Source organism: Hemitrygon akajei, chromosome 21 (genome assembly GCF_048418815.1).
Source record: "Hemitrygon akajei chromosome 21, sHemAka1.3, whole genome shotgun sequence".
Classification (NCBI taxonomy): Eukaryota; Metazoa; Chordata; class Chondrichthyes; order Myliobatiformes; family Dasyatidae; genus Hemitrygon; species Hemitrygon akajei.
Window position 1 is genome coordinate 54304009 of NC_133144.1, and position 15242 is coordinate 54319250.

The window sequence follows — 15242 nt, forward strand, 5'->3', positions numbered from 1 at the left end:
TGCTTCTTACTCAATCATTTTTGACAATCTTCTGAATAACAAGTTCCTTTTTATTATACTACTATTATTATTTATTATTCTTATTATAAATTAAAAATATATTCAGCAGTACACAACCATTAAAGAAACATCATTCCTAAACTAACTGGTTTGAATGCTCTTGTTGGAAAATTTAGCATTCAGATGGGGATTAGTAGAGGTTGTTTCTTAAACTATCCAGAGCTGGGGGAAATTACCTTAGGATTTGGGCTTGGATTTTTGGAGAGATGAGAAGGCTCAGTCTCCAAATCAATCTATAACTTAGTATTATCTGTATTTATTTAGTTTTTTTCTTATAGCAGTTACTTATTTTTCAGAAGCAGAGTGATCCCTGAGCAGCTCTTGGGCTGCATGCTGTTGAGCAGGCAATTGATCAGCCACCAATTATTGGAGGTCCTTAAACCACCTGGGAATGAAGAGGGGGAAGAGATTTTCTATTTGCTGTTTCTAACCTTTGGGTAAGTACAAAAACATTGTTTTAAGAGGTTTTTTTCCAATATTTGATTCAGGCAAAAACTAGTTAAGAAGTGTTATATTAAACTGGCTGCATTAAGGGTGAGAAAGTCTTGATGTGAAGTGTTGTTTTGGAACAGTATTGCAATTCAGGACAAACAATAAATTCTGCACCATACAAACAAACAAGAACTTGTGCCCAATATTCCTAAAAGTATTATTCTTTGCCAACCAAACGTGTATTTCTCCTTCAATGCATTTTTAAAAATCTTCCCAAGTGAACTTCCAGGAGTCAGAATAGGATTGAATGAATTGACTTCTGTGGGCTGAGGGGCCTGTTGTTATGCTATACTGGTCTTGGTCTGGAGTCACATATAGTCCCAGGCCATGTAAGGACAGGGAATTTCTTCCCTGGAGGATATAATTGAACCAGATATTACCTTTTTACCAACATTCTGTTACAGAGTCTGGCAGCCTTAAGTTCCCAATTTATATAATTATACAAATTTAAACTCTCCCAGCTGTCAGAGAATGGGATTTAAACTTGTGTCTTTGGATTGACATGTACTTCTCTGGTTTGCTAGCCTGTTAACCGCTACATTACCAAATGGCACTAAACACAGCACCATGCATTGGGTTCCATTGAAGTTAATGGAACTGATGATTTCAGTAGTTTTCCAGCCAAAACGGGATTTATTTAGAGAGGAAACAGGGTCATGGGAGAAAGGTGCAAAGTAAAATACCTGAGGAAAATATTTATGAACAGGTCTAGGCAGGGGAAAAAAAAATCACAGGGATTCCCAAACTGGGGTCCATGATTGGCATTTTAAAAAAAGCTGGGAAACTCTGGCCTAGAAGAACTCAATGGGTCAGGCAGCATCCATGGAGGGAAATGGACAATTGACATTTTGGGTTGAGATCCTTCATCTGGGCGGTTCTGTCCAAATGAAGGGTGTCAACCTGAATTGTCAAATGTCAATTTCCCTCTACAGATGTTGTCTGATCCACTGAGTTCCTCCAAAAGTTTGCCATTTTGGTCCAGATTCCAATATCTGCAGTATCTTGTGTCTCTGATTCATAAGGTGATATTCATATTTTTATAATTTGGCCATTTAGCTCCGTGCCAGCTCCAGGGGAAGCAGTCTCATTAGTCCTATTCACCCTCCCTATATACCCTGGTGAAGATTTTAATGCTAATGTTGTAGGGTATTTAATTTAATGGTTTTCTGTAGAAAATATGTGTTCTGCTGGTGGTGTTTGGGTTACTCTTAAAGATAAGGGTTTGTGATGTTCACACTTAGGAATGTCGTGTCATCCAATCAGGATGGTGGAATTGGGAGAAGGTTCTAGAGAACGCTGGGCAGGGAGGTTTTATAGAATACTGGGGTGGGTTGACGTCTTTTTCGTGGGAGATGGAGAGAGAAGAAGCTTGAGAGAACCAGCTGTAGGATTCGATCTAACGGGAGTGCATGATTTGATGGAGACAGAAGGGGAAATCCTACCAGTGATTGGTGAATAGGAGTTGGCGTCATAAGTACACCGGACATTTCAGCTTTTGGAAGATTTGAGCTCCAACCTTGTGGCATCTTTGACTGTTTTAATTACTAATTATTTTTTTTTCCTCTTTCTTCTTTCATAACATTTTGGTTAAATTAATATTTATAAATTTACTTTCTCTATACTTGTATATAGTGTACAATCTGTTATTTCTTGCCAACGGGCAATTGCATGGGATCAGTAGTTACACAGTATTCACACAGATCAGGGTTCAGGTGGGCGAGACATTGCAACTTCCTGGTTTTGGTGGGACCCAAGTCATATCAACCCTAGACGTATGGAGTCTGAGAAAAGTGGTTTTCTCACTGCCGAGTCCAGTGGATGTTCACGAGCGGCTAATAAGCCACACCTCTAGTGACACCCGATTAAAAAGGGTTTCATACATAAGGCCGGGTATCACGATTGATAGGTTTAAATGTAGTAAACTATCAGTTGGAGAAGCCCAGTGGCTTGAGCTGCATCTGCGGAGGGAAATGAAATTTTGACATTTTGGATCAAATCCCTGCATCAGAACACCCGACCTGGAATGTTGACAATTCTTTTCCTCCCCAACAGATGCTGCTCAACCTGCTGAGTATTTAAATGCAGGAAGCATCCTGCTGGAGGAGCTCAGTTGGTCAAGCAGCTGTGAGGAAAAAAATTCAGAGACAGACTTAAGTTTAATGTCAATGGTATTTGTTGTGAAATCTGTTTGTTTTGAGGCAGGAGTACATTGCAATATATAATAATAAAAACTAGAAATTACAATAAAATGTGTGTGTATATATTGTGTGTGTGTATATATATATATATATATATAAATTAAATAAAATTGAATTAAATTAAATAAGAAGTGCATACAAGAGGAAAAAATTCTGAGGTAGTGATCATAGGTCATACATTTTGGGTCAAAACCCTGCCTCTGGACACCTAATCCTGAAACATCGACACTTTCTACCTCCACCTGCCCCATAGATGTTGCTCAACTTGCTGATCTCCTCCAACAAGTTGCTTGTTGCTTCAGATTTCAGCATTTGCAGTCTCTTATGTGTAAGTCTCTGATACACTTACATGCTTAATACAGCAAATTCTGCTTTAAAGTGAGAATTGACACCAAATAGAATTTATATTCGAGAAAGTTGCGATAAACTTTAATGGATTATTGATGGCCATAGCCCTGAGTCTTCGATTCTGAGGTTCACCATTGTCTGTAAGTCCACTAGAGGCTTGGAGGCCTGTCCTGGGATTGTGTTTGAGTGAGTGGATGGGAAGGGAGGAAAGGGGCTTGTTTTTCCTATTGTGGTTTTGTTGTTTGTTGAGTCTTGTGTTGCTCTGCCGAACATTGTGGGTGTGCTATGTTGGCGCCGAAATATGTGGCAACACTTGCTCTCTGCCCCCAGCTCATCCTCGGGTGACAGACAGACAGACTTACTTTATTGATCCCGAGGGAAATTGGGTTTCGTTAACACAAAACTGCACAATTCTCTGTGTGTTTTGATGTACATATGAGAAATAAATGAATCTGTATCTGAATTGAGCTGTCACCTCCCCCAGTAGCAAGTGGGAAATGGCATTTTACAATTCTGTATCCAGATACACCAGCAGTGCCCCTGGACCAACTGAGCACAAAGAAGATGTTGTTTTCCACTTAAAGGACCTTGAATTAACTAAATGCAGAGGTTTCTAGATATGAGTACATTTAATGGTTTTCTCAATTCTGAGAGAATGTGAGGATCATGTGGCAGTGTGGCCTAAAGGCAAAGGGTCAGCCCTGACTTCACTGAATAGCTGAAGAGACAAAGGGTTGATCACCATTAACTGTCTACTTGGCTTGCACATGATTCGGAAAACGGATTCTCTCTGAGGCATAGGCTATATATTGGCAGACTGGAGCTGGAGAATGGTTGATAGATGCATTCAAAATTTGCTTTAGTTTCTGATTTGTGCAGAGTGGATGGTTAACCCTATTGACGCTGTGGCAGACGGTTGATTGAGCATATTGGTAAAGGATAAGGTCGATGGGCATTTTCAATGTAGTGTGATTAGTTTAAAATGTGGCAGCTTCAGTTTGATGTAGAATTCAATTGACAAACTTGATTTACTTTCTGTGGGGTCAGGAGAATTTCACTGTAATGAAAAATCACAGAAAAATAATGACTTTCTTCCAAAAATAAGTACATATAGAAAAATATATTGGCCTACAGAGAGCATACTAAATTTGTGTGGATTCTTGAGTTGCAGTCTGTCTTTGTACTGTGCTGGAACACTGGCATTCTTAATGGATAAGTTTTATTATTTGTGGTCAACTGTCTTGTTAACTCACTGCTGACATCAAGCTGATTTAAAATGACATGCAGAAAGTTGCAAGGCGTGCTTGGGTCTGTAACTTTTTAAGCTGGCTCCTGGAGATAGTCTTGGATTTCTTGCCGAAATGTGGTTCTGCTCACTTCACACTAGATTATACAGCAGTGTGCTGACAAGAAACCAAAGATGTGTCATAACGCTCAGTACCTGACCTAGTTGCAGAATGACTTAACTTGTAGTTTCTTGTAAGTATGCAGTTTCAAAGTTCAAAAGTTCAAAGTAAATTTATTATCATATAAACGTCACCAATATATCCCTGAGATTCATTTGCTTGTGGGCATACTCAGTAAGTCCATAACAGAATAATTACCGTAATAACATCATTGAGAGACTGCACCAACTTGGGCATACAGCCAGAGTGCAAAAGACAACAAACTGTACAAATACAAAACTAGAAATAAAAAAAAATAAGCAATAAATATCAAGAACCTGAGGTGAAGAATCCTTGAAAATGAGTCCCTTGGTTGTGGGAGCATTTCAACAATGGAGCAAGTGAAGCTGAATGAAGTTATCCCTTTTGGTTCAAGAGCCTGATGGTCAAGGGGTAATAATTGTCCCTGAACCTGGTGGTGTGAGTCCTGAGGCTCCAGTACCTTCTTCCTGATGGCAGCAGCAAGAAGAGGGAATGACCTGGGTGGTGGGGTTCCCTGATGATGGATGCAGCTTTCTTGCCGTAACGTTTCATGTGCATGTGCTCAGTGGCGATGAGGGCTTTACCTGTGATGGACTAGGTCGTATTCATTACTTATTGTGACATTTTATGTTCAAGGACATTGGTGTTTCCATAACAGGCTGTGATGCACCCTGTCAACGAAAGATGTTTGTCAATGTTTTGGATGTTATGACAAATCTTCGCAGATTCCTAAAGAAGTAGAGGCTTTCCTCAATTTGTGGCCTAAGGTAGAAGGAGATGAGTTATACAGCTCTCATTACATCCACATGCAGTTCAACTCTTTGAGTGATTATGCAGAAAGTTTGAAGTTAATAGCTCATCTTCTACATTAGGCCACAAACTTATCAATCACGCCTGATGAGTTATTAACGTTAAACTTTCTGCATCATCACTCAAAGAGTTGGACTAGATGTGCATGTAACGAGAGCTGTATAGCTCTTCTCCTTCTACCTTAGGCCACAAACTTGTCAATCACCTCTCGTACATGCTGGGCTCAGGAGATACCCTCCGAAATGATAACACTGAGGAATTTAAATCTGTTGACCCTCTCCACTTCTGAATCTCCGATGAGGACTGGCTCATGAACCTCTGGTTTCCTCCTCCTGAAGTCAGTAATCAGCTCTTTGGTCTTGCTGACACTGAATAAAAGGTTGTTGTTGTGGCACCACTCAGCCAGATCCTCAGTCTCCCTCCAATAAGCTGATACATCACCACTATTGATTGGACCCGTGACAGTGGTGCTGTCAGCAAACCTGAATATGGCATTGAAGCTGTGCTTAGCCATGTATTTGTAAGTGTAGAGCGAGCAGAGCAGTGGGGCTAAGCACACAGCCTTGTAGTGCACCTGTGCTGATGAAGATTGAGGCAGAGATGTTGCTGCCAATCCATATTGACTGGGGTCTGCAAGTGAGGAAATCAAGGATCCAATTGCACAAGAAGGTATTGAGGCCAAGGTCTTGAAGCTTGTTGATTAGTTTTGAGGGGACAATGGTATTGAATGCCAAGCTGTATTTGATAAAGAGCATCCTCATGTATGCATATTTGCTGTCCAGATGTTCCATGGTTGAGTGAAGAGCCAATGAGATCTCATTCACTGTTGCCATGTTGCTCTGGTAGGCAAATTGGAACAGATCCAAGTTACTTCTCTGGAAAGAGTTGATATTTTTCATTACCAACCTCTCAAAACACCTCATCGCTCTGAATGTAAGTGCTACTGGATGGTAGTCAGTGAGACAGGTTGCCACGTTCTTCTTAGGCACTAGCAGAAGTGGGTACTTCAGACTGCCAAAGTAAGAGGTTAAAAATCTTAGTGAACACTCTAGTCAGTTCAGCACAGGTATTTAGTACTTGACAAGGTACCCCGTCAGGGCCGGATGCTTTGTGTAGGTCACCCTCGTGAAGGCTGTATGCACATCATCCTCAGAGACAGAAAGCACAGGATTATCGGGGGCTGCGTGAGTTCGTGATGGTTGCTCCAGGTTTTGATGATCAGAGCTAGTATAGACACGATTGAGCTCATCTGGAAGCGAAGACCTGTCGTCACCTACGTCACTTGATTTTACTTTATAAGAGTTGATAGAATTCAAGCACTGCCACAACTGTCGAGCCTCCTTTGTCAATTCAAGTGTAGCCTGGAATTGCCATTAAGCCCATGAGATAGTTTTCTGGAGATTATAGCTGGACCTTGTGTAGCTTTCTTGGTCACTGGGCTTGAATGCCTCTGACCTGGCCCTCAGCAGATTGCGGATCTCTTCGTTCATCCAGGACTTCTGGTGGGGGAAGACCTTGAACGATTTCGTGAGGACACACTCATTTACAACTGTTTTAATAAAGTCCGTGACAAACATGGTGTATTCATTCAGATCTACAGATGAGTCCTTGATCACAGCCCAGTCCACTGACTCGAAGCCATCCCATAGCTGGTCCTCTGCCTCCCATGACCACCTCTTTGTTGTCCTAATTTCTGGACCTTTGCTCTTTAGCCTCCATCTGTATGCAGGTAAGAGAAGGACAGCTAAGTGATCAGATTTGCTGAAATGCAGTCTGGGCATGGAATGTTAGGCATTCCTTATTTTGCTATACCAGTGGTCTAGGGTGTTACTGGTGCTACAGGTAATATGATGATAATATGCAGGGTTTCCCTCAAACAAGCTTGGTTGAAGAAAGTTTAGTAGTTGTATGAAACCCTCGGTTTCCTTGGCAGCTTAAGTCTAGGGAAGATGACCTCCAGCCCCGCCAAACTCGTGAGATTGAGGCAGTTTCCCACCCCAAACACCTGTTTGTGTGAATACTGTGTAATTTGCTACCCTGTTACAAACTAGTGCCACGAAATAACAGACAGTACACCACATACAATTAAAGGATTATATTAATGAATCTTAATTTGACCAAAGGGTTAGTAAAGAAAAGAACAAGATAAGAAAAGGGCCCATTTTAATGAAACAGTAAATGTGAACAAGTTGAAGTTCCCCATAATCACCGGTCCTCAATCGATCTTGCCCTGGCTTCGTTGAATCACGGTCCCACTCTGGGTGAAATCCTACAACGTCTTCTGTCCTGTGTCTTCTCTCTTCCTCTCCTCTCAAAAAAACCCCAAGCCCAACCTTAGTGTCCCTCACCAGGGAAACCACCCCTTAATCTGACCATCCTAATCGGATAGCATGTATTTCTCCTCATCTCTTACCTTTGTAACACTTACCCAACAGGCTGGTATATGTCTAGAGGAAAAGGAGATCCAGCGACACACCAACCCCACCTCCCATACACACAGGTGCTGTGAAAACCAAGTTTATGCCGCGCACACACACACCATATCAAACTCACACCAGATACCGTTATGGAATACACTTTAAAGATTTTATTAAAACTAAACGAGTACTATGCAATACAATATATATGAAGGAAAAGAAAAGAAAGTAAAAGGCGCCAACTTATCAAAGTTCAGTCAGTTTAGTGCACATCGTTGGAGCTCAACCATCGAACCATGCGACCCCTCGTCACTTTCCTCCGACCTCCACGTCCTTGCACCTGGGACCACCTGGGTGGTTGACCAAGCAGTGCGGCGCACGTCCACCTTCCTCGGTGTCTTCTTCCCGACTCCCCTGAAAAGACCGCAAAAACCCCCGAGCTCCCAATCTCACGACAAAATAACATTCCCCATTGGTCAACAAATGAATACAATCCCGATATCAGCAAGTCCAAAGCTAAGCAACTGCGACAGAAAGCACTTATCATACAAAGAAGCATTCCTACTCTTAACAGAACAAAGAAGTCATTTTGATTAACATACACAGTACATTGTACACCTTCAACAGTAACCCAAACAATCTGAAAACAGATCACTCTTACAGAACTGCCAAATGAAATACATACAGCATTACAGTAAAAATATGAACCAGGCCATTACATGTATAAAAATTAAAGAGATTTGTATTTATACAGTACCATTCACACTCTTGAAATGTCTGCAAGCACTTCACAGACAATGAAATGTAGTCTCTGAATGCTGAACCAATTATCTCCAGTTCCAAAACTGACTCCTTTTGTACACTTAGCGGCCATTTTATTTGGTACATCTGTACACCTCATTAATGAAAATGGCTAATCAGCTAATCATGTGCCAGCAATTCATTGCATAAAAACATGCAGACATGATCAAGACACTCAGTTGTTGTTCAGACCAAAACAATAGAATGGGGAAGGAATGTGACAAAGTGACTTTGACTGTGGAACGATTGGTGCCAGACAGGGTGGTCAGAGTAACTCAGAAACTGCTGATATCCTGGAATTTTCATGCAAACAGTGTTTAGAATTTACAGAGAACAGTGGAAAAAACAAAAAAAAATCTAGTGAGCAGCAGTACTATGGATGAAGAAACCTTCTTTTATTGAAAGACATCAGAGGAGAATGGCCAGAATGTTTCAAGCTGACAGGAAGGAGACAGTAACTCTAATCACGTGTCGTTAAAAACATCAACAATAACACTTTTTCTGAGGTAAATTACGGTAAACTATCACCGCAAACAATGAAGAGGCAAGTAAAGGCAAAGCCTAACTTGAGCAATGAGCCATGCTGGTGTGTTGCAAAGGCAGAGTGTAACGTGTTTGAAACGAAGATTGTGTTGCTGTTGGAGATGGAATTGGAGCCAGCGATTCAGAGAGGAGTCGAGGTGGAGGTGTTTTGATGCCTGTCCACTGAAACCAGGTGGGAGTTCGATTGCTCTAAGCAGCAAGCTGATTTGGAGAGGTCGAGAATGACTTTGGGCTGGGAGGGAAGGTCCAGGCCCAGGGGGTATCACTGTGGTGGGGCTTAGGTCCTAGAGTGGAGTATAGCCTGGTGTTTGAACTATTTCAACACCGGCCCAGACTGACTGGGTGTTAGGACTGGAGGTGAGGGTCGGGCCAATTTCACTTGTTCTCCCACAACATTCACTGCAGTGCTGAGGCTGTGAGACTGTGCCGGGTGCCACACGCTTTGTATGTGCAAGCTTTGTGGTGATTTGCTCTGCTATATAATGAGCTGAGACCGAGGATTTAGGTCTATGTCATTTCCAGTAAATTCTCATAATGGGTCCTAAACTGAGTTGATGCGCTCGGGTTGGCTTTATAATCCTTTTCCCGCCATACACGGCGGAATATCCTATTTCCTTAATAATGGGGATGTGTAAATGTGTATATGTTCTATGTTCTATACTGTATTTAAGGTTGACACTGCTGTTTATTATGTAATTATGATTGTAACTACATTGTAGAGTGTATCATATTCTAATTCATGTGTTGTCTTTAGTTAACTTTGTGGGTAATTAAAGATGGTATGTCCTGCTGCCTAATAAACTCAGGCACCTCACTTTCAGTAGGGGGAGAGAGAGATTGGGGGCTGCCAGGAGTTCACACTAGGCAAAGCATGGAACTATTATTGTGCTTTCTGGCAGATATCGTTTTGTAAATATTGGCACTTTTCACTATTTTCACTAATTTTTGTAAGTTTGATTTTTGATGCACCTCATAACCACACTTGCAATAAAGAGCAAAGCAACTGCAGCCACTTTTCCTTTGGTTCTAACCCACGTAACTAACAAAGTAAAGTGGGAACTGAGTGTACATTGATTACTAAAGAAAAGCTTGACTTGCTACAGGAACATTGTTAAACATTTGCTCGCTACTTTACGATTTTGGGATCTTTGAAATGTAATGTTCAAAGTCTTCCTTGCATTATGTTAAGTGGTATTTTCTAAAGCATTGTGTGCTAGTGAGAAAATGTATTAAGTATCAAGAGTCAAGGCACTCCGGCTGGGGGAGATTTTATCCCATTGAAGAAATGACTGGTCAGAGGTTAATGCTACTTAGAGTTTTGCTGTGAGTTTTCCATCATTGTATCAAAAGTAGTTCTTCTGATTGACAACCTGCCTGGTATAATGTAATAGGAGAGTAAAAATGTGTCACACCACCATGTGTCAAAAATAGTATCCTTGTTATGATGGTGATCATTCGAATAGTCCCCTGTGGTGTTGGTTTCCTACACATCTATAGAATTTACACCTGCAGCTGTAACAGCAAGACATGTTCAGTATTTGCAACAGCCATGAGCCAAGATCTAAAAAATATTGGCACCACAGCGGTTAGCGCAAAGGTATTAAAGCTCGGGAAGTCAGGGTTTGGAGTTCGATTCCAGCATCCTCTGTAAGGAGTTTTTATATGTCCTCCCTGTGGAACACATGGTTTTCTCTGTGTGCTCAAGCTCAAGTTTCCTCCCACAGTACAAATGCATACCGGGTAGGTTAATTACAAATTCACTCCACTCTTTAAGAAAGGAGGGAGGTAACAGAAAGGAAATTTATAGACTAGTTAGCTTGACCTCAGTGGTTGGGAAGATGTTGGAGTCAATTGTTAAGGATGAGGTAATGGAGTACTTGGTGACACAGGGCAAGATGGGACAAAATCAGCATGGTTTCCTTCAGGGAAAATCTTGCCTGATGGACCTGTTGAAATTCTTTGAGGAGATTACTTGTAGGATATACAAAGGGGATGTAGAGGATGTTGTATATTTGGATCTTCAGAAGATCTTCCTAATTTCTTGGTGTTCACTTGGCGGAGAATCTCACCTGGTCCCTCAACACCAGCTCCATAGCAAAGAAAGCCCAGCAGCGTCTCTACTTTCTGCGAAGGCTGAGGAAAGTCCATCTCCCACCCCCCATCCTCATCACATTCTACAGGGGTTGTATTGAGAGCATCCTGAGCAGCTGCATCACTGCCTGGTACGGAAATTGCATCATCTCGGATCGCAAGACCCTGCAGCGGATAGCGAGGTCAGCTGAGAAGATCATTGGGGTCTCTCTTCCCGCCATTACGGACTACACGCAGCATCTGCAGGGCAAACAGCATTATGAAGGACCCCACGCACCCCTCATACAAACTCTTGTCCCTCCTGCCATCTGGGAAAAGGCACCGGAGCATTCGGGCTCTCATGGCCAGACTATTTAACAGTTTCTTCCCCAAAGCTATCAGACTCCTCAATACCCAGAGCCTGGACTGAAACCAACTTACTGCCCTCTACTGTGCCTATTGTCTATTATTTATTGTAATGCCTGCACTGTTTTGTGCACTTTATGCAGTCCTGGGTAGGTCTGTAGTCTAGTGTAGTTTTTTTTTCTGTGCTGTTTTTCAGGTAGTTCAGTGTAGTTTTTGTACTGTTTCATGTAGCACCATGGTCCTGAAAAATGTTGTCTTGTTTTTACTGTGTACTGTACCAGCAGTTATGGTCGAAATCACAATAAAAAGTGACTTGACTTGACTTTGACAAGATGTCATACATGAAGCTGTTTACCAAGTTAAGAGCCCATGGTATTACTAGCATGGTTAGAGCATGGGCTGATTGGTAGGAGGTAGCGAGTGAGAATAAAAGGATCCTTTACTGGTTGGCTGCCAGTGACAAATGGTGTCTATCAATGATTAAGATAATGGAATAGGTGGCTTGTTGCCAAGTTTGCAGATGATATGAAGATTGGTGGAGGGGCAGGTAGTGTTGAGGAAGACTGTGGAAGGACTTAGATTAGGATAATGGGCAAGAAAGTGGCAAATGAAGCACAATGTTGGAAAATGCATGGTCTTGCACTTTGGTAGGAGAAATAAATGTGCAGAGTATTTTATAATGGAGAAAATCCAAAAATCTGAGATGCAAAGGGACTTGGGAGTCCTTGTGCAGAACACCCTAAAGGTTAACTTGCAGGTTGAGTCGATGGCAAATACAATGTTAGCATTCATTTCAAGAGGTCTAGAATACGAGAGCAGGGATGTGATGCTGAGACTTTATAAGGCACTGGTGAGGCATCACCTTGAGTATTGTGAACAGTATTTGGCTCTTTATCTAAGAAAAGCTGTGCTGGCAGTTGAGAGAGTTTAGAGCAAGTTCACAAGGATGATTCATGGAATGAAAGGGTTATCATATGAGGAACGTTTGATACCTCTAGGTCTGTACTTGTTAGAACTTAAAAGGATGAGGGGGATTTCAATGAAACCTTTTGAATACTGAAAGGCCTAGACAGAGTAGATGTGAAAAGGATATTTCCCGTGGTGGGGGAGTCCAGGAAAGTGGGCACAGCCTCAGGATAGAGAGGGGTCCATTTAAAATAGAGATGCAGATATATTCCTTTAGCCAAAGGGTAGTGAATTTGTGGAATTTATGGCCTCAGGCGGCTGAGGAGGCCGGGCCTTTGGGTGTATTTAAGGCAGAGATTGATAGGTTCTTGATTGGACATGGCATCAAAGTTTATGGGGAGAAGTCCGGGGAGTTGAGCTGAGGAGGGAAAAAAAAAGGATCAGCCATGATTGATTGATGGAGCAGACTCGATGGGCCAAATGGCCTACTTCTGCTCCTATGTCTTATGGTCTTATAATTGTTCATTGTAAATTGTCCTGTGATTAGATTAGGGTTCAGTCAGGATTGTCGGGGGTTGCTGGGTGGTGAAGCTCAAAGAGCTGGAAGGGCTTATCCGAGCTGTCTCTCTAAATAAAAATAAAATATATTCCCACTTTTGTCAGTGAAGCTGCTCAAAATTATGTCAAAGTAACTTATGCTTAAATTCCATGAAATTATTCATTAAAAGTTTTAGCTTGTGTTGTGTTGTAATTTCAATTTATTCATAATTGGATCCGTGCCTGGATTATATTCCTCCATGCCCCTCCATTCCATGTACTAATCCAAATTTATCTACACTGGCCTCGACTCCATTACCATTTCTCCATATTCCTCTGTTCCTGCTCTAACACATATTGATCCATCTTCACTTTAAGTCCTTCTAATGATCCGGCTTCCACCAGCCACTGAGGCAGAGTGTTCCAGAGATTCACCACCCTATGGGATAAACAAGTTCTGCATACCTCCATTTTAAGTGACTATCTCCTTATCTTGTAGTTATGTCGCCTTGGTCCAGACTTTTCAACTGATCAGAACATCCCAATGTCTACTACCCTGTCGAAAGCACAAGAAATTCTGCTGATCGTAAACATGAAGAATTCTGAAGATGCTGGAAATCCAGAGCAACACACACAAAATGCTGGAGGAACTTAGTAGGTCAGAGAATGTCTATGAAAATCAATAAACAGTTGATTTTCAGGCCGACACCCTTCACTGGGACCTGAAGGAAGGATCTTCTTTAGTAGTTTATTATTGACTCCTGTGGCAAGATACAGTGAAAAGTGTTGTTTGCATGCCACCCATACATTGGGGTGGTACAAGAAGGAAGGCCATTTAACAGAATGCAGTTACAGTTACAGAGAAAGTGAGGTGCAGGTAGATAAATAAAGTGCAAGAGCCAACACGAGGTAGTTTGGGAGATTATGAGCTAAGCTTTATCATAAAAACTATGACCATTGTACAGATGAGACATTTTCAAATGCTTTACAGCCCCTTATCAGCACCACCACATGATACACATCCCAGCATATCATTTTTCCACATGCGCTGTGTGGTGGTTGGAGAAAAGGGAGGAGAATGTAGTAAAGAAATCAGTTTGGGCATTAAATACGTTTATTTATAATGAAGCAATTCTGGGATCTTGGCATTATTTGTTCAAGGACATGGAATGGTCAGAAACCAGAAAAGAAAGACATTTTGCTCAGATGTCCTTTACAATTAAATGACTTTCTAACTGGTAGACCACAATCTGTGCAGATTGGTGATAACATATCCTCCTCACTGTTGCTCAACACTGGTGCACCCCAGGGGTGTGTGCTTAGCCCACTGCTCTACTCTCTATATATACATGACTGTGTGGCTAGGCATAGCTCAAACATCATCTACAAATTTGCTGATGATACAGCCATTGTTGGTAGGATCTCAAGTGGTGACGAGAGGGTGTCAGGAGTGAGATATGCCAACTAGTGGAGTGGTGCCACAGCAAAAACCCGGCACTCAATGTCAGTAAGATGTAAGAGCTGATTGTGGACTTCAGGAAGGGTAAGATGAAGGAACACGTACCAATCCTCATACAGGGATCAGAAGTGGAGAGAGTGAGCAGTTTCAAGTGCCCGGGTGTCAAGATCTCTGAAGATGTAACCTGATCTCAACATATTGATGTGATTATAAAGAAGGTAAGACAGTGGCTATTAGGAGTTTGAAAAGATTTTTCATGTCAACAAATTCACTCAAAAACTTCTATAGATGTATCATGGAGAGCATTCTGACAGGTTGCATCACTGTCTGGTATTGGGGGTGGGGGGGGGCAATACAACTACACAGGACTGAAAGAAGGTGCAGAGGATTGTAAATCTAGTCATCTCCATCTTGGGTACTAGCCTACAAAATACCCAGGACACCTTCAGGGACCGGTGTTTCAAAACGGCAGTATCCATTATTAAGGACCTCCAGCACCCAGGGCATGCCCTTTTCCCACTGTTACCATTGGGTAGGAGGTACAGAAGCCTGAAGGCACACACTCAATGATTCAGGAACCGTTTCTTCCCCTCTGCCATCTGATTCCTAAATGGACATTGACTCCTTGGACACTAACTCACTTTTTTTTATTGTACATGTACACTATTCCTAATTTTTGCATATTGTTAATCTATTCAATATATGTACACTGTAATTGATTCATTTATTATTATTGTTGTTATTTTATTATTATTTTTCTCTTCTATATTATGTATTGCGTTGAACTGCTGCTGCTAAGTTAACAAAT

The 15242-nt window shown here is 41.6% G+C and overlaps 1 long non-coding RNA gene across 1 annotated transcript in view; it reads left to right on the top strand.

Moving 5' to 3' along the window:
• The first annotated feature begins 363 nt into the window (after positions 1–363).
• The window catches only part of LOC140714313 (uncharacterized), a 62985-nt gene continuing 48106 nt past the window's right edge, over positions 364–15242 (top strand). The window contains exon 1 of the long non-coding RNA XR_012095856.1: positions 364–497. This is a non-coding gene — a long non-coding RNA (uncharacterized lncRNA). The remainder of the gene's footprint in view (positions 498–15242) is intronic.